A 20,655-nucleotide genomic window follows, 5' to 3' on the forward strand; every position below is an offset into this window, starting at 1 on the left:
CTGTTGTGACTAAGTGGGGCAGTGGTCCTCATCTCCCTGGGAGATACTCTGCTAATGGGCCATCCATTGAAACCAGGCGGGGTATTGTTCTTTATCTTTGCACCTCCCATCCTTCCTCCAGGGAGTTATCTTCTGCTAATGGCCCATTAAGTCCCACTGTGTGACTGATAAAATTACTTCATCCCACTGAGAGTTGCTCCAGCCAGAGGGGAGAGCCCAGACTTTCCTACCTAGATAAAAACTGAAATTCTGGGACACCAAGCTGCCCTCTTTTCCCTGGACTCCAGAGGAAATCCAGACTTTTTTTTGGAACAGATTGCCCAGAGAAACTGTGGATGCCCCATCCTGGAGGTGTTCAAGGCCAGGTTAGATGGGGCCCTGAGGAACGTGAGTGAGTGAGTGAGTGAGTGAGTGAGTGAGTGAGTGAGTGAGTGAGTGAGTGAGTGAGTGAGTGAGTGAGTGTGGCATCCCTGCCCATATCAGAGGGGTTGGAATTCCATGATCTTTTTGGATCGCCAAACCACTCTGTGATTCTGCAGTTTTTCTGCTATGCCTGGGGGCTAAAAAATGAGTAGAAATGGGAGAGATCCTTTCATGTGGGTACTCAAAAAATATTTCAGTTGCTGGCAAAAACGGGATTTCACATTTCTAGAAGAATAAATGAACAAGTGCAACACTGGAGCTGGTAATGGGGAGCTCTGTAGGGAATAATAGCTCAGTACCTCCACAGGTGCACTGTGGTGCCACAAAGAGCACTGGCACAAGGAATTACATGCTGTTCAGCAATTATTTATGGTAACACATCAGAATGCACTAGCTGTTTGAAACAGACATTGTAAAAAGGAATGACTTAGGAATTTTGGCTACAGAAACCTGATGTGAAGTCTTTCCTGAGAAAGTCTTTCTCCTCCTTCCCTGAGAACAGGGAAGACCCTTACAATTTTTGTGTGAATTGGAAATATGTGGATTATTGTGGGTCTGCTGTATTACCATGTAAAAGTCATCTTTTCAATTTTAATTCCTTTTAAATTAATCCCATTGTTAGCTGGTCCCAAAGAACACTTAACTAAAAAAAAAATTAATCTCTAAAATTAATTCTTCCGCAACAGCTAACTTAGAATCAGTTCTATATAATGATATTAAAATATTTAGTTGAGTATGTAATTTATAAAAGCAGTCAAACTCTAACCAACTATATTATTGCTGCCATTATCTAATAAAATAGATAGTAACCTTACTAATAGAAGAATATTTTATGGCCCATGTTTCAATAGGAGCACCCAGTTTATTACTTGCATAGATCTATAAGCAATGAATATAAATTGAAAAATCACAAGAAGCACTGTGTCATATTATGACAAAATGATTTTACCATTAAATAATTTTACTTAACATCTACAGTATTCTCTATATAGGAAGAATATTCAGAATATTTGAGTATTCTAACTAACATTAGATAACTGAAAACTTTTCATTTGCAAATTGAGTTCATGAATCATAAGTGAAAATTTAAAGGACCCAGGAAATAAAATAAACATCATAAAATCAGACAAATTGTAAGAGTAAACACAATATAAGCACAGCGGGTTTTTTCACTTCTTACAAGGAGTTCTGCTTATATTTTTGACACATAGGAAGTATTCATAAAGATGCATACCAATAACTCTTTGCAGAATTTGGAAAATCCTCAGTTAAATCTATCACCTACAAGCGAGCCAAGAACTTCTGGAGTTAAACATGTCATCTTCTTTTCTTGGAACAGAAGTATTCATTTAAACTATCTTGCCAACCACATTGTAGCAAAAACTGCCATTGTGAGCTATTTGAGGCCTGATTTAACCATCCTATTTTAAATTAATAAGGAATAATTAAAAAAAAAAATCTGTTTGGCTCTTCCTCTGCAAGCTTATCAGTTCCTGAAAGTAATGTCACCTTCAATAACCTCTCTTTCCTCATCTTCCTTTACCATCATGTCAATATTTCTTGCTTATCAGAGCATAGTAAGCAAGCTGTATTGCAATAAACACTGAGCAAAAGCTTACTTGAGACTACACAGACTTGTGGACAGCTCCAAAAGTCTTCAGGTCTGTGAAGATATCTTAGGACTATTGAACAGTCTGGCTCGTAAGGGACTTTTTAAAGGTCATAGAGTTGAACACTCCCACAGCAAGCAGGGAGATCTTCCTCTCTAAAACATTGTTCAGAGCCCCATCCAACCTGGCCTTGAATGTTTCCAGGGATGGGGCATCCACAATTTCTCTGGGTAACCTGAGGGTTTCATTACCCTCACTTTAAAAATCCTTCTAATATCTAATCCAAATCTATCCTCTTTTAGTTTAAAACCATTACCCCTTTTTCTGTTACAACAGGCCCTGCTAAGAAGTCTCTCCCCATTTCCCTTACAGTCTCCCTTCAGGAATGGGCAGGCAACAGCTAGATCTCCCCATAGCCTTCTCTGGGATGGAACAATCCCAACTCTCTCGGCCACTCCGCAGGGAAGAGGTGCTACAGCCCTCTGAGCATCCTGGTGGCTTACCTCTGGACTCTCTCCAGCAGGTCCATGTCCTCCCTATGCTGAGGACTCCAGAGCTGGACACAATACTCCAGGTGGGAGAGGCTCTTAGGGACAGAAACATGGAACCGTATTCCTAACTGAGGCCCACTGGCTTGTTCAGTGCATGGAACAAATGCAAAATGAAGTCCTGCTCAATGCATGTTCATGAGCTGGGAACCTACTGGGACAGGCAGTAGGACATGGTAGTCATGACACAGACAGAAGAAAGTTTTGGTACCTCACTCCAGGTGGCAGGAAGATGCAGCTTTCTGCTTCCGTGCCCCAGCTTACAGCTGGATCCTGAATGTCAGCCCTGGCTCCGAGAAAGCTCCTGCCTGTGGAAGAGCCACCTATGTTGCTACTGCCCACATTTCAGAAGCACCCAGAAGCCCTCTGGTGCAGCAATCCACTTCAGAGTTTCACTCTTGAATTACACGAATATTACTTGAATATTAAACCAAATAATATTGAAGTTTCCAGAAAAATCAACATGAATATAAGGAATCATAGTGCTGTTGTTGGCTTATCTGATGGTTAGGATCAGCACAATACCTAAATGAGATAACAGATACTGTAATGCAGCAATTTAGGAATTAAACATTTCATTGTTTCTAGTGAGAGACTCGGTAGATTCTTTTGCTTCTATTGAGAGACTCAAACAGCTGTTTGACTCTGTGAAATAATCAACCTTCTCATTTGACAGTACCACCAAATACGGACTTTTAATTAAAAAACAAGTAACCACTCCTCATAGTGTCAACAATTCCATTCCAAGCTAAACCTGCAGAACGGGGTGCTTGTTCAAATACCAGGAACTGTGGCTGCAAGCTGCTTTACTGAGTTGCACTCAACAAAGTGGTACATAATTCAGTTTACATAACAGTGCTGATGAATGCTAAGTCTGTGTAAGGTGCAGAGCAGTGCCTAAAGTAGGAAGAGATTAAAATTATACTAAATCAAGTATTTCTTCTCCCTGCTGGATGGTTGGAATAAATGATGCTTCTACAGAAAGACTAAGGCATGTTAAATGACAGATTTGCTTTGAATCACAAGGACCCACAGACCTATTCAGAACTGAACATTCTGTGAAACGTGATTTTCCCCCCCTTCCCCTTTTTGTTAACCAGCATAGGTTAACCTGATAGGTATTGAATTTCTACCTGTCATGTAGATAGCCACTTGAAAAAATTACTAGGCTTTCTACACTTTTAATATGACAGAGGGAACATTGCTGACTATCTTCCTTAAAATTAATTACCATTTCACCAGTGTTCCACAGATTTTTGCAAAGAATAAGATGATGTAAGGTCTGAGAACTCCTTTCCTGTAGATGAGGACTCCTTATGGAGCTATAAAGTATATAAAGTTTATATAAAGTATATACGTATTTATATAAAGTATATTAAAATTATATAAAGTTATATAATAAAGTTGTCTTCACATCTATATTCTCATCTTATGCCTAAGCTATCATACACAGGTCTTAATAACCTCCTGCAAGAACCTAAAAAGATTAAGTCTAGGAGAGGTCACAAATGGAAGGTAGTATTGCTTTTGAATGTCTCTATTCATACCATGTTCTGTATACAAGATAAAACACCACTCTACCTGTGAGGACAGAAAGGTTATCTTCTACCCAGAGAACCACCAAATACCTACTTGCAGAACTTTTCAGAACTTACCTCACAGATATTGTGCACATTTCCATGAATGAAGAAATAAACATAGGATTCAGCAATACTTAGGTCTTGTCCAAAAATTAAGCTTCCCCAAACATTTTCAGTCCGATATCATACAGTCTTAGCTCACCACTACCCTCATCCATTACCTTTATCTTACAATAAGACATAAAGATAAAATGCCAAAGCATCCTCAGATGCCCAGCTGCTTTTGGGCAGGCTTTTACAACAATACTCCCATTTGCATCCAGCTGGAGTGACTGCACACTGCCCATCAGCGTGAGGCACCCTGCCATTGGCTGTACAAGCTACCAGAGAAGGACTTGGTTTGCAAGTATGTCTTGTCACAAAGCGTTCTCGTTTCACAGAATTTCGACAGCGTGTGATGGAACAGATAAGTTTCTGCCATTCTTGCTGAATAACAGCCCCACAGAGCCCATTACTAAATTACTTAGTCCCACTGTGATTTATGCAGCATGCCTAGTTAGCTCTAATTCAGTGAGGACCCCTACACAGAATAGAATAGTTACCCCATTGGAATGAGGCAACAGCTTTAAAACTGCCCCTTGATCACTGAATGCAAAGAACACTGCTAGGCCACAGCAAGCTGCTGCACACAGCTGAAGCCACTACTGTGCACAGAATTTTGGTGAGATAGGCATAAGCGAACAACAGCTTTTACTGCTCTCAGCATCATGTCCTAGTGCTTATAGTGTGCTGTCATATCCGTGGAAGTTTAAGCACTGGTGTACCTACAGAGGATTTATTAAAATATGTCTTTGTTCAGGACACTGGCATAAAGTTATGAGCAGAAAAACCTGAAATAAGTAAACAATTGTGTGTGTCTATTTCAGTCAAGGTCACAACAGCCACTGCCTGTTCCTGCACATTCCTAAATAACTCATTAAAACTGAAATTAACCCTTTTGCTTGACAGTTGCTATTCATCTTGTTTAACTCTTCAGTAAACTAGATCTATTTTCACAAAGATTGAGGATATTTTTCTATCATCAGCATACAGAAGATAGAAAATAGCAATGCTGCAACAATCTGCCAGCTGATTTTTCTACTCCCTCTTCTACCTCTTGATAATTTATAATTTGCATTTGGCAGTCACTCATTACTAGTCAATTGTTTTAATCCTTTCTCCTCCTCCTGATGTGGTGATTTGGTTTCTGCTGAGGAACAAAGGGGGTGGCAAATCTGAATCCTTGGAATCTTTGTGACTCTGTGATTTAGATACTGAAGGTGCTCACCACTTTCTGGCAATAACTGAAATTCAGTCTGATTTAAGGGTTCATGGCAATGTGATCCTAATACCTGCCATGCCAGAGAGCCATGTCCTACCTGCCCATCATGGTTGCTAGCTAAAAGGATCCCAGACAGAGGTCAATCCTGTATTAGCAACCTTGATCACTCTTCTGAAGACTGTTTCTGAAGCCATGTCTAAAGAGTCTTCTGGGGAATAAGGTGGACCTTGAAAAGGTGGGGTGGAACATTCCATTGCACCTCACTTCATGCCTCACATAACTGCTTGATTATTTGTCTCTTTCAAAGGATGTTCGCATTTAGGGACTGTCAGACATGGTCCAATAACTGGAAGGAAGCTGATAGTAGGGTGATTCAATGAATTAAAGTTAGCCCTGAAATTGATTGAAATTTCATTTCTTGCAGAGAATACATAATTAAAGACAAACCTTGTTCAGATGACTGAGATACGGTGCATTAGTTTAAATGTAGTAATAAAACTCTGATGGACCTTTAACATTTTTGTGCACATAACAAAATAAAAAAAACAAACAACAAACTACTTCCTGGGTGCAACACAGGATTTTTTTGTCTTAGACATGCACTGCAGATGCATTTACTTCTATTTGTGGACTATAGAGTCAGATCATAATACTCATACTAGAAGAGTCTTTCACCAGATAAACCTCATGAAAGCAAGCAAGCACATATGGCTTTCTATGTACTTGTATTGCCTTGCAAAATAAAATGCTGCTGCAACAGTAAGTAAATATAATGGTGGGTTTTTTAAATTTGTGAGGCACAGAGGATAAACGTGTTGAGGAAGAAACAGTTGATAAAATAAAGGCAATGATAAACTTACTTTCATATTATGAGAAAAATATCAGCTACTCAGGAACAAACTCTGTTACTGGTAATTTTAACAACAAAAACAAAAAAAAGGATGAGGGGTTGGGCAGAACACTGAATTTTAATCCTGTCTAGAGCTGCTTGTAAGTCCAAGTTTTCAATAAGATGTTACTTCTATGGAAAACAGACCCATTGAGTTAGTCCTAGTTAATACTTCAGAGATTGCTCACAGAGAAGGCATTTGGTTTCCACTGTGGCACCCATCATGACAGTATAAAGTAATCTAACAACTAATTTAGTTCTTCTTTATGTTGTGCCTGAAGAAAAGCTCCTCAGAGATTGGTATATTTTTCTATAAGATTTGAGAGTGGGTAAAAAATTGCTTACAATAATCTCTAGGATACATTCACATCATTGTTTCAGCCCTTTTCTCCTAAGGCTGCCTAAGTACCAAGGTATGATTCTGCAAGCAAAATGTTAACTGTTGCCATTTCATGTGTTTTTCAAGTGCTTCATACTTTATTTTATCATTAAAACAGCATTTCTGTGTGTTTTGTTGGAATAACTCATTTACAAATTTTACGTGCTTTTCACAAGAGATTTAATATGAATCAAATAACAAAACCGTTATGCCAAAACTACATTTACCCACTGCAAAAAGCAAGTACTTACCAGAAAACAGATAACAGTACAGTTTCCAATTCTCTTGTCAAATCAAAAAGCTCTCACTGTGATAGACAATGTACCTGCTGTGATACCAAAACTTCTCAAAAACTTTCCTCTTGTGATAAGAGTCTTTGAAAAAATGAGTCTACTATTAAAATAGGCAAAATTTCAGAATGTTGCCATTAAGCTGACTGGCTTAAAATATAATCACACAAAAGAATGAAAGTAGGTTTTGTCTCAGTTAAACTTGTTTCATTATAATTGCAAGGATATCTCTTACCAGGCTCATGGACCAACAGAAATCAGAGATATAAAAAGATTTCTATAACATACACCAGCTGTCCTAGAATTTGGCATTAGTGGTGCTATAGGGCACCTTGGTTTTTGTTCAAAAAGTCAATCTCTCAATCTCACATCAATCTCTCCCAGCAGATCTGCACTATTCAGGGTTTCTCCAGCAAGAGAAAGCCACGAGACTGTTCCAAGCAAGACAGCCAAAGTGACCTGCAGGAACAGGTTGTGCTATTAAAAAGTAGCATAATATCTCAAGCATTTTCAACAAACATCTTTTACTTGTTGTCCCTGTAAGAAAAATGCTGCATTCCCTACTCATTCATATTCCATCTGCACCAGAAGGACAACCTGTTCACCTCTGGTTCATGTCATGTTCTTCACGGAGATCAGTTAATAAGTTCTTTTATGTCCTCTCCATATACTTCCTTTTCGATGTTTTTGCTAAGATACTCTAAATAGATAGCAAGAAGTCCAGATCAACATTAAAGTAACTCTCCATATCATTCCTCCAAATCTCATTCTGTGCAGAGCAAGTCAGCCTTTTCGGAACAGTTATGTAAGATGAAATACACTGGAGTGAATTTACTGAAAAATCTGAAATATGTATCTGGGAGAAGTGCATCTACAACACTTAATACACAATAATGCAAACACAGGTTGCCCTGGCTAAAAACAGAGGGTTTGGACTTGGAGGTTACCAACAAGAATTCTGCTTGATAGATAGTGACTTTGATGCACTGTATGTAACTCACATTTCTTGCTTCCTATTAATTTCAAATATAATACAAATGTGAGGGCATTCTGTATAAAATTAATGTATAAAATAAAAACCTTGGAAAAATAATACTCAGACAGGAAAATAACTCCTTAAAATACTGACAGTTTTCAGATTCAGGAAAGATGCTGAACTCTTGAATTTGCTCATAGAAAAGAAAAAGTAATTGCCTGTTTCCATTCCAGATGTTCACAGTAGTAGGCAAAACAGATCATATTGTAGGAGGAAAGGCTGAGAGGGCTGGGGCTGGTCAGTCTGGAGCAGAGCAGGTTCAGGGACAGATTTCACATGTGCACAAATACCTGACAGGAGGGTATAAAGGGACCAGACCCCCCTCAGTAGTGCCCAGGGAAAAGAAAGGAAGCAGTGGCACAGACTGAAATACAAAAAATTTTTTCTTAAACTTCAGAAGAAAATTATTTTGAACTACAAGGGTGGTCAAACAGATTTCCTAGGGGCAGTGTGGATCCTCTCTCCTTTGAGGCTCCTAAGTCCAAGCAGGTATGGCCCTGACATGACCCACAGTAGCTGAGCTGCCTGAGGTGGGCTGAGTCTGGACAATCTCCAGAGGCAGGTAAGCCTCAACCCAGGTGTGATTCTAAATGGAGAACCTCATTAGAGATACTTTAATGAAAGCTGTTTCAATGAGCTTGCTTACACTCTCTGTATCCAGAAGGGCAATATATTCAATCAAATTCCTTCAATAACAAAAGAAAGCTTAAAACTTAACTTACATGCATCTTGTCTTTCAAGCTTACAAAATTTAACAAAACCATCTGACTTCCAGAATTTAAGGACCTGAAGGACAAAATACTTTTGCTGGTGTTGTGCCTTGCAGTACTTTTTTTATTTACTGCTGCCATTAAATATAATCATAGTATTTGTGAGTATCGTTTTGCATGCTGGAAGTTCTTATTTATTTGCATATTTCTGTTAATACTTGCAACATTGGTAACCTACTGAAAATCATCCCACATACATCTGGGCCTTTATATGAACCTATTTACTGCACACGATACACCTGATGACTGGTCTGTTATGGGACTTAGTGCTTTCTGGCCTAAAGTGTGGATAACTAATTATCTGTACAGACAGGTGAACTGTCTGTACAGACAGTCCTATTACAAGTGACTATCATTACATTATTTTATAATAATAACAGTGTACTTGCAATAGTTTTCTTTTATTTAAGGTCTCTGCCCTGCTTCAGAAACAAGAAGGTGGAGAAAATGCGCTATTTAAGAAAAAGTTTAAGATGATCTTTCATTTTTCAACTGCTGCTGAGCAAGACACATTATTAGATTTCTTGTCTTGTCTCTGAGTAAGCCCTGCAGAAGTACAGAGATCTCCAGGCGATTCATCTGCAAGGCTTGGAGGCTGTATTTTTATTTTACTGCGGCTCTTTGCAGCTGAGAAGTTGGACAGGATCTTCAGCCCTATTATCTCAGGATCAAGCAAGAGACTGAGAGCCACGGCTCACAGCAGTGCAGAGAATGTGCTGTTCCCACAGGAGATTGAGCCCTATGACAAGTGCCGTGACAGATCAGCTCTAATCAGCAACAGCAAGGCTGGCCTGTACAAGAGGTGTCATTTGACTTGCTGAAGAAACAGTGCATTAAGAATAATCTGAATTCCTCACCAAACTGAATAGGCAGCATAGTTCTCAGCTGAAGCAAGAAGACATATGTAAAGATATGTAAAAATTGTATTTTTTCAATATCAGTATCACTAGAGAAATAAACACTCCAATTTTTTATACACATGCTTAAACAGCATACCCTCATCTATCTCTAATGGGCTGATAAAATATCCTCTCTTGATAACTCTGAATTTGAAAGGAATTTGAATCTAAAAACTTAAACCTAAAGGCTTGTTGTGTTTCTAAGTGGAATGTCGTATGTTGAATCACATATTTTCACTGCACAATTTGAAAGAAGGTCACCAGATGGCACTATTACACATTGTCATCCTGATTTCAGTCTCTTAATACACAGAAAAAGTTTTTGATTGTGGAAGAACTGATGTTATTGTTACTGTAGCATACATTTATTAAGGGCAAGTGTGAAGAGTAGCATCTCTGTTTTAATCTCTGCATCCTTAACAAGTTCTTCCAGAGAAACTGTCCTCTGAGAACCAGATGTTCTTTTGCAGGTTTAAATACAGACATAAAAGGAGGAAAGGTACGGACTGTTCTGTTATTTATGTATTTCTGTGCTCAAGGACTAGCATGTAATGGGAACACATCACAGCAGGAATGCACACGCATTTGCCTATGCTGATTTTTCCTCCTCGCTAAGTAGAAACCCTTTGCTGTCATTACAGATTAAAAGCCCTAGGCATACTTATAATACGTACTTTTCTCTACTATACTAGCAGACAGCCAGAATATCCAAGGTGCATCTTGGACCCAATTAAAATGTACCTGCACACTTATCAGAAAAATACTGCACACAGCGAAAGCTGGCATTTGAACCTCTTGTGACTGTCCTCAATTCATCTTTTAACAATGTGAGAAGAAATATTAATCTTAACACTCCTAATAGCCATAACACATATAAATGGTCTGAACTACTCTTGATATGTGTAATTTACAAAAGAAAACCACTGCTCATTTCTGTGCCTACTAATTTGTGATTCCCTGATATGCATGTCATGATTAGTTCTATAGCTTGTTAAAAGAGTAATCTAGAATAGTAATTTAGAATAGTACTTTAGATTTGCTAATGCTTCAAGGTTGTAGGTGTTTTTTTAGCTTCGTTCAGATTTGCCTTTGTTGAAAGCTTATACAAGCTGCCTAACAGCTCTTTCTCTACTCACAGGACAAAGAAATAGACTTAGTAAATTATTATTTTGCTTTCACATATCCCATTCATGGCATATTTTTTTGGTTAACTGTATCTTATACTTCAGCAAACTCATAAGTGGTGAAACAGGAAAAAAACAAACAGGCCATGAACTTTGGATGGAAATGGCCAACTGTTACAAGAAGACCTGACCCCCACAAGGCTGACTGAATCTTTTCTGACAAAATGCAGCCACCTTTTCATAATCTTGAAAGGGATTAATGTGGTAGTAGAATTAATGAAAGAAGTTTACTTCATGTCAAGTGTATTACTGGCATACATGACGCACTGGAGAGGCCACCAATCTTGCTGAGGAAAAACACTGGCTAACACTAGCAGCATGACTATTCGTGCCAATAAGGAGCCTAGCTTTTCAGTATTGTATCTAATCTTACTGGTAAGCTGAACAAAAGGTCTTCTCCTAAATTCCAGTTTGGAGAGTTCATGCTTCCCTGGACGTTCAGCACCCATGTGAAGCTAAACAAAAGCAAGAGAATAGGTACTGCAGGTGTGGGAGAGCTCTGTCAGAAGTCCCCACACAGTACAATCACAAAGAAAACATTTTTCCTGTATTTCTTTTATACGCTTTCATGCCTTTTACAAGGAATAAGTTCACCCAGCAGACAATATAGCAGCACCATATTTTCGAAGTAAACTGAAAAAGGCAGCAGTATTTTTCACAGGAAATGGTGCTGCATTTATCAAAAGTAAAATTCACAGACACAGATAAATTCCATAGTTACTTCTGACCATAGAGATTAGCAGCTCTGCTTAACTGTGAACTTCGTATTCATTCCACATATTTTCATGGACTTAAGTAAGCTTTTTATATCAGGAGCACTGCAGACTATAGTAATAGTTAAAGCCTAGAAAAACTGTATTTCTACCAAAGTTCTCCTTGCTGGAGGGGTTAATATTGGGCATATAGCTGCCCTCCAATACAAGAACTAAGAAAGGTGCTGGACATCATCACGAGTTAGAAAATCCTGCTTCCTTTTTCTGCAACGTTTGATGCCGAACAATATCATAATGGTTAGCACTTCCTGCATAGAATATACTGCAATTACATAAAGTCCTTCTAGCACTTTGAATCTATCCAAAACCCATTAAGACAAACAATGCTGATATCCATCTACTGTGAGCAGAAAGCCAGTCCCATGCAGCTGTTCAGTTCTCTGCAGTACACAATCCCTGCTGACATTTGGAGTTGAAAGAACAGATCCTTCTGCTCCTGATGTCAAGATGCACTTTGCCATGTGGTCTTTCACAGGCTGCCAGAAAGCATTTCTTGGCCCACACTTTGGGAAACAGTGATGCAGCAGTCTCAGTCCCTGACAGCACCTGACAAAGCAGACACATTGGAACCGCAATGTCAACCTATTAGGAAATCAGGTAAGTAAAAGCTCCTTGAACAGAACCTGATGGTTTTCTTTATTCTTCCCTTGCTCTAAGAGGCTTGGTGAGCAAACTGCAACCAGCATTGGCCCTACAAGAGGTCAGGGAGCAGGGACTGAGGCTCACCAATGGCCAAGCCCCCCCACCCCATCCTTTATATTTAGAAAGAAGGTATTCATGTCTCAAAGGGGTGGTTGGCAAAGGGAACAGAGTAAATTTTAGGTTTTCCATGGCAAATGGACACTGATATGTATGGTACAAAATCAGTGGATGAAGTAACACAGGCATAACAATGATGTGTGGCATGAAATCCTTACTGTAATGGAAGGAATTTTGCGTTTTAAAGATACCCATTTCTCAATACTAATTTCCTACACTTATGCCTTATTCTTTTACCCTTACACTGATAGAACAGGGTAATCATTACTTTGATGATTCTTTCATGATGTCAAAATAGGATGATGGTCAGAACTCCTGCAACAGGGAGAAACAGATGATGCTCTACATTTCATCAGTGAAATGCCACTGTGTTCTTGCTTCGCGCAGATGTTGTAACACTGATTATTTTATTGGGATGACATCCAAGGACATTCAGGGTCTGGGTTCTTTTTCATAAATGAGTAAGGCAGGCATAGGATTTTACAACTGTGAGGAGATCTGAGACATTGTGAAATAAATTACTTGCTGAAATTCAACAAACAAGCCTGAAAGAGGCATGACTGCAAATTATTTCCTTTTGTAAAGGACTGTACGTACACACCTCCTTACAGCAGGCACTGTTCCCTCACTAAATTGTGAAATATTTGAAAACAACAATTACCATTTAATTGTGAAGAACAAACACCAAAAAACAGTTATAAGCAGATGGAGCAAGAACAATGTAATCTGAATTTTCATAATTAACCACTCCTTTTTTCCATTGGAAGCTGTAGTTGGTGAATCCTAGCAAGGGTTTCCTTGCTATTTTAGGAGCTCTATGCAATTTAATTAATTTGTTGTAAATGTTCAGTCACCCACATGGAAGGTTAGAAATTTGATCAATTAAAGGATCGATTAAGTAGTTAACCAATATTGTAATTCTCTGCAAGTTAAAAGGATGCCTGATTTCATAAAAAAGATAATCCAGAAAAGTCTGCTATGAATCATGTACATTAACAGTGTCTGTGGCTGCAGTGCCAATAACTTTTCTATAAATAATAGTCGGACTCACTTCATAGCTTATTTGCCTCAAGTACCTGTTTGGAACCATATCCAATGTCTATATACTGACCTGAACAGAAAGAGAGCAAATTAAATGTTCACAGACTAGATTAACACTTAAATAAATGTAAGCATTTTATTTTGCTTGGTGGCACAGAAAAACAGTAACTTCAAATTCCCGCTATTTCAAAGGTGACCCTGTGCTAAATGACATCAGGCTATCACCCTCACATAACCTGATGTAATTCCAGGTTTTAGAAAAGGCAATTATTCATGGTATTGTAACAAAAGCACAGGAGACAACTTTTCAGGTTTTACCAATCTATTGCTGCAGGTGACAGCCCAGATTTTTGCCCAGTTCCAGGCCAGGAGAGGATTAAACATTAAAGTAAAGATCCTATTGGTGGAGTATTGGTCCACAGCCAGTCGAACATGAGCCAGCAGTGCCCAGGTGGCCAAGAAGGCCAATGGCATCCTGGGCTGCACCAGCAGCAGCGTGGCCAGCAGGGCTAGGGCAGGGATTGTCCCACTGTACCCAGCACTGGTGAGGCCACACCTTCAGTCCTGTGTTCAGTTCTGGGCCTCCCACTACAGCACCGACACTGAGGGGCTGGAGCATGTCCAGAGAAAGGGGAACAGAGCCAGGGAAGGATCCGGAGGACAAGTCCTGTGAGGAACGGCTGAGGGAGCTGGGATTGTTCAGCCTGGAGAAAAGGAGGCTCAGGAATGACCTCACCACTCACTACACAATCACTACTAGCCTGAAATGAGGGTGTAGCCAGGTGGGGGGCATTCTATTCTCCCAAGTGACAACGGATAGGCCAATAGGAAATGGCCTCAAGTTGCACTTGGGTATTAAGAAAAATTTCTTCAGTGAAAGGGTGGTCATACATCAGAACAGAATGCCCATGAAATCGCTATCATTCCTGGAGATATCTGAAAACTGTGTAGATACGGTGCTTAGGGATGTGGTTTAGTGGTAGAGCTGCCAATGTTAACAGCTGGACTCAGTAATCTTGAGAGCTTTTTCCAACCTCAATTAATCTATGACACTACAAAAATACCCATTTTCTGTAGTGATTACGTAAGTAACATGAGGAGACTATATTCATAGGTCAGGCAGCACAGCAAAGCCAGGTGAATCCGGGGCCAAGACCTGGGTTCTGCAACTGTCTACATCTTGAGCTACACATTGATAATTTTGAATGTAGACCAATTAAATCTGAAAATTAGTCTTTGTATTTTTGCAGAGTAGTTTTCTGTACGAAGAGTACATAACTCACAGAGAGAAGTTTTCTTCCACTTGATCACTCACAAAAATGTGCCTGTATGTGTACCTAATTAACAAAATAGCTTATTGCTTTTCCTACCTTTCAGAAAGGAATTAATTGACTTTTCCCATGCCCACTCTTCCCCTTAAGAGACAACCCCTTAAAAAGCATGAAAGCAGCAGGGGTTTCTAGCAGTGGTCTGGGAAAAGACAATTATGATCCCAGCACTTTGATATTTTGATATTTATCAATAATCCACATGACAGGACAGATCATGCTGTGAAACACTGAGTGCCCTTTTCCAGTTTGAGTTCAAGGGCACAGAAAGCTGATAAAGCCTGTTTCACTCGCTACAAATGCAAAAGAAATTGCTTTCTTTGTTTGCTAGGGATGATTTGATACGGAAGGAGAGCAGTTGAGGCTTGGAATCATACAGTGGCACACAGAGATCAGAGAAGCAGCCAGATGGTAAATCTCAATGTCCTAACTTTTGGGCTTAATTTCACTTTCATCAAAATCAACACGAAAACTTATCATCAACTTCAAAGCTACCTTTCATTGAGTTTAGCCCTTTCCCTCACAAAATAAGAAAACAAAATAATTATTGAAATTATAAAAATCTGCACATTATTATTCAAGTTCCATTTGGATTTTTTCCCTACTATCCTTCCTAACATTTTAAGGAAGGATAATAATGTTAATGATGGGAAGAATTCTTAAGCAGAAAATTTACTAACACTTAAAGCTTTGGCAAAGAGGATATGCTTACCAAGATTCTTCAAAACCAGCATGATGCAAAATGAGAGCCTCATGTATGCTCTCTGGTTTTTTTCCACCAAACCTGACCACCTTCTTCTCAGATGCCACCATGTTCTTGCTTCTTTGCCTCAAGACCATTTTGCCATCAATATGCTGACCTTTTCTCTTCTTGCATACAGTAATCCAATCAAGCAATCAAAAATAAAACTTTCCTACAGCACACTGTACAATGTTCTATGAGGCTTGAAAGCCATAGGTTTCTAATACAATTAAATGAAAGAGAGAAACACATCTTGACCCTTAAATCCAAAGCTAAGGCATGAGTTTGCAATTCAGTCCAGCCTGTTACTAAGCTATTGCAGTTATTTTAAGATGAGAGTCTGTATTTCATCACACATGTCTATGTATGAGATTATAAATCAACATCTATTTCCTATGGCCCTAAAAAGAAGAGGTTGCACGTTTTGGGGTTTTGTTTTTATGTTAAATATAAAAACACTATATTATATTCTAAATATCCTTTTGGTGTTTCTTGCAAGTACAAAATGGACACATGAAATTATCCAAAGAGTTCAGTAAGTAATTTCAGTACTAATCTATTAGAAAATACTGATTTTTAAGATAGATAGATATTAGCAAATAATTACTAATATGTCTTTGTATTGTAAGAGGTAATTGAGGAATGGGTGCAGAAAAATTTCTATGCCTTTGCTTAGAAGGACTTAAATTTACAGGCAATTGTAAATTAATAAAGTAATAAATTCTCACCCTAACTTACTGCACATTCTCTTACTTATGCAAAAAATTTGAGTTACTGCAATTGGAGATGTTGGCCTTTCACCTGAATAAGAAATGCCTTTTCTCCATATGAAATGTCATGTAGTAAAGAATAGCACCATGGGCCATTCCCATGATAGAATCAAATCACGATTACCTCACTGTAAAGCAAGAAGTCCCCACTACAGTGATGTAGACCTCCTGTTTCTATGTCTGTAGAGGGAATCATTAATGTGATACATTAGGTACAGTAAAATATGTCAATAGTTCGGAACATCATGTCCTCAGCCTCAGGCAGGAATGATTTGTTTGTTGCTTGGAAGGAATCCATATTTAAGAAGAAGAGACTTTTTTCTGAATAACTACTCTGGAAATATCCTATGAGGAATGTGCTCCTCAGAAACCTTAAATATTTGAGTGAGTCTTACAGAAAAAGGTTACTAGGCAGAAGAGAGGTGAAATGGTGTTGGAAGCATGCAAATTACCATCCTGGAGAACTGCACTATTTCTGATTTACCTCCTGTATGGCACACCTGGCACGTTTCAGACTGACATGCACAAGTACATGTAGGTGTGCCAAACACACACAGAAATGGGAAATGGCTCGGGTACAGACTGGCAATGAGACAGTCAAAAGGTTACAAAACCACTCCATCATAATGTGCAGAATACAGTTCGGAGCGGCAGCAAGCAGTGATTTTCTTTCAGAAACTGAACTAAAAAACCTACAGTAATGTTCCTCTGCAATGTAGTCCCAGGATCATTCTCTAAATTTCAAAGGAATTGTGCCAAGGGTTTGGAGAGGAGACTCATGTATTCTGCCTGTACTTCTGGAAAGAAATTAGCACTACTCTGTCTGCTTCCAAAAAACTCATTCAGAACTTACCAGCTTTCCAAGATTTGCAATATAGAGAGGAAACACTAACCACTTCTTAACTCCGACTTTGCAGAGTATTTTATAACATTCATATCACTGCAGTATTTAAAAATCCAGCCAAGATGAAGACTTCAAACAGAATATGTTTCTACCCAGAAACATTCTAAATGAAAGTGCAGTAAATAAATACAATTAAGAATAAAGCAGAAACCCAGGAATATTTAAACAAAAATATATGGAAGCAAAATTAGCTCTAAGACAGCACGATGCTTTCAAATTATTTCAGACTTTAAAAATCCATAAGTAACTAATAGTATGAATTATTTCAAACTAATCCTGGACACAGAAATTGTTGGAGTACTAAAATCTGGGGGTTTTCCATTCAAACATTCCATTCATTGATTGCCATAAATTTTAGTTAAATTATAACTTTGTGATTGTGCCTGGTAGCAGTAGAAGAACTTTAATTCATAATTTGATAAAAGCTTGCAGCACAAATTTAAAAAAATAAACAACAAAATTAACTTCTGATTAATCTCAAAAGAGGTGCTCATCCTCTAGTGTTAAAAACTTCAACCTTCTCCCTTGGGCAAAAGCCTACATAACTAGATTGGTCTCAAATGATGCCCTGAAGGTCACCAAACAAAGGTTGTGACAGCAGACATGCCTTTTCCTCGGTGATCTATATCAGCTAGAGCTGTTTTACAGCAATGTGAGAGGGTGAAGAGTTTATACTAGCTGGTTATGCAATAAATGTCACTGGTATTACTGCTGACTTCAGACTAGACTCACAGCATTAAGCAGCTAAGAGGTGATAAAGCAGGATTAATTCCTGAGGAAAAGTTTTGATTAATTTGTCAGCTTGGTTTGTAGTACAAATTCCCTGCTATCTTTATTCTTCCTCATATAGAAAAATATTTTGCACCAATCTATTGTTCCCTTAAGAATAGGACTTCATAGTATTTTTAATATCATTGCACAGACACATCTTTAAGCCTGTTTTCACACATTCATCTTAAAGGAAGTCATCCAAGATCACAGCTATTTATGGCTGTTCATGTAAATCACAATATGGATGACAAAGAAATGGTAATGGAATACTGCAAAACACAGTAACTTAGCAGTAATTGTTCTTTGAGCTGCCCTGATGAGATTGTACCTGACAGGGACAGTAAAACCACCCAAAGTATGCGAATGGTTAAGGCAGGGCAGTAGTTACACTGCTAGGTAAAGCTGCTTCAGAGGCAACGTGAGCTCTGAACCCTCCACCTGCTGTAGAAACAAATACATGATCAACACACTGAATTCTCATTGCTCTCCCCAGCCCTGGGCCCCACTTCTGTTACCAGCAAGACAGTGGTTGTTTTTCCAGCACATCATTTTTTTATCATTTCCTTTTTTCAGATCAGAACACAGGTAAATGAACAGACCACCAATGACAGCAAATAACTGATTTCCTCAGAGACACAGGTATTGCCTGCAAAATACCACAAAATGTGGTAATATACAACAATATATATTCTGTTAGATGCAATTTGTTGGCCAAAAGTACGGCCTAAGGCTGCTCTAACTTAGGATTTGAAGTTTGCCTGTGACACTGACCTGCACTTAACAATACAATTGCAAGAATTTCAAACACACAAATTTAAAATAAAACCAAACTAGATCCAAGCCATCTGATCTGTTTTCCCAAAAAGCAAAACAGAACATCAATAGTACTGTTTTGACTTAGGTTCTGTAATATAAAAGGTGCTGCCTTCTACCAGATACATCATTGATGACACTTGTGAAGATCTATTGCAAGATCATATAGAGAAACAAGCGACTTCTTTAAACCACCTCTTGGACATCTATGTTCAATGAATAATCAGCAACTCAAGGACAGCTTGGGTGAGGAGGAAAAGACTGATGGTATGCTAGCTGTACATAAAATTGTATACATGACCAATCACATTCTTCTTATCAGGTACTGTGAATAGCATTTATCTTTTTCCCACTATGAGTTTCTTTCCACTGAGGAAACTGAGTTCACACAGTTATCTAAGCACCTAGTCTATGGGAGATCAGGTATCATCGCATTACTTTGGTAGGAAAATTAAAAATAGTTAAAAAATACATGCCTGTCTCAGAACAATACAGTGTCAGGAGCATTCTATAAGGCACTCTACTTGAGAGACCAATCTTCCAGCATTTTGAAATGCACAGTTAAGTATTATTAAAGTATTTGCTTTGCACTGATAAAGGAAGATAGAGATTTTCAGGAGTACTTAATGAGCAGTTTTGAATTTAAGAAAAACAAAATCACAAAACTAGTCACCTTTCTTTTTCCAAGCCCCCTGTATCTCATGATATATATCTGTGCATGATAAATTTATTAAAATTACTCAATATTTGGTCTATCTTGTCATTGTAGGTCCAAAAAAATTTGTCAGTGCCAAGAAAACATTTGAATCTCTGGTTTGTGCCAATAGCACACTTACTGCTGCAAAGATTAATGAAAGCAGCCATTAAGTTAAATAATAAAAAGTGGTATTTAAATAAAAGCTGGCTGAAAAACAACAGAATATGGCTGATCTAGGTTAAGGTAGAAGAAACACCATTTACTCTACAGAGTTATTAACGTCACCCTAGTCACTGTTTGCAGGTTGGACAAAACTTGGTACATGTCTGGGGAGAAATAAGGAAGTTGCTAGATAAAATGTCTTAGAGGAGTTACAGGTTTTACAGCTGTTCATTTACACTCATCTCCAACACATCTTCCCATCTGTTCTATATGTCATGTATAGAACACTTTTAATACTCATTCATCCCACATAGTTCTTTTCAGGAGAAGCATGAGCACATACCTTATTTTTAAGAATTTTCCTGACCTCCACTTCTATATCACTTTTGTTGCAGGGCTCTCTTTGTTGTGAACACACTATCCATCACACACTAAAAAAATCAAATTGGTTATAATCTCCTTCCATAGTTACAAAAGCAAAATCCATTAATTCTTGGGGAAAAAAATCAGAGGAGAAAGGACACAATAGAGCCTGTTTTCTCACCTCTACAGCTGTCAGTACTCCTGCTAATAAAACCAACAAAACCTCAGATCATTAGCAGGAAAAAGGCACTTCATCAAACCTAATTTTTTGGCCTGTGGCCCGGGCAGTATAGTGCTGGCTGCCTGGGGAATGTCACCACCCAGAAAAGCCAAGGTCACTCTGAAGTCAGCAGCACTCAGAGCATCACACACTCCAAATGTGGCACCCTCAACACTGCAACAAGTACTGCCCTAGGGCAGCCTCCACTACCCACATCCCACATCCACAGTGTAAAATGTACATTGTGGAGTGGTCACTATTGCCTTCCAAAACAAGACCAGGAAAGTAGGGCAGTCAGCTGTGCCTTGCCGCTCAAAACTTCTACATGAAAATGGACAGTGAATGTGGAAGATGTGCATGTGATTCACAGAAGTTGAGCACTC

At 38.6% G+C, this 20,655-nt stretch overlaps 1 protein-coding gene across 7 annotated transcripts in view; it reads right to left on the reverse strand.

Moving 5' to 3' along the window:
* SLC24A2 (solute carrier family 24 member 2) overlaps positions 1-20,655 on the reverse strand; it is a 118,133-nt gene that overhangs the window by 88,566 nt on the left and 8,912 nt on the right. The window lies entirely within an intron of this gene.

The sequence above is a fragment of the Catharus ustulatus genome, chromosome Z (genome assembly GCF_009819885.2).
Source record: "Catharus ustulatus isolate bCatUst1 chromosome Z, bCatUst1.pri.v2, whole genome shotgun sequence".
In the NCBI taxonomy this organism is placed as follows: domain Eukaryota; kingdom Metazoa; phylum Chordata; class Aves; order Passeriformes; family Turdidae; genus Catharus; species Catharus ustulatus.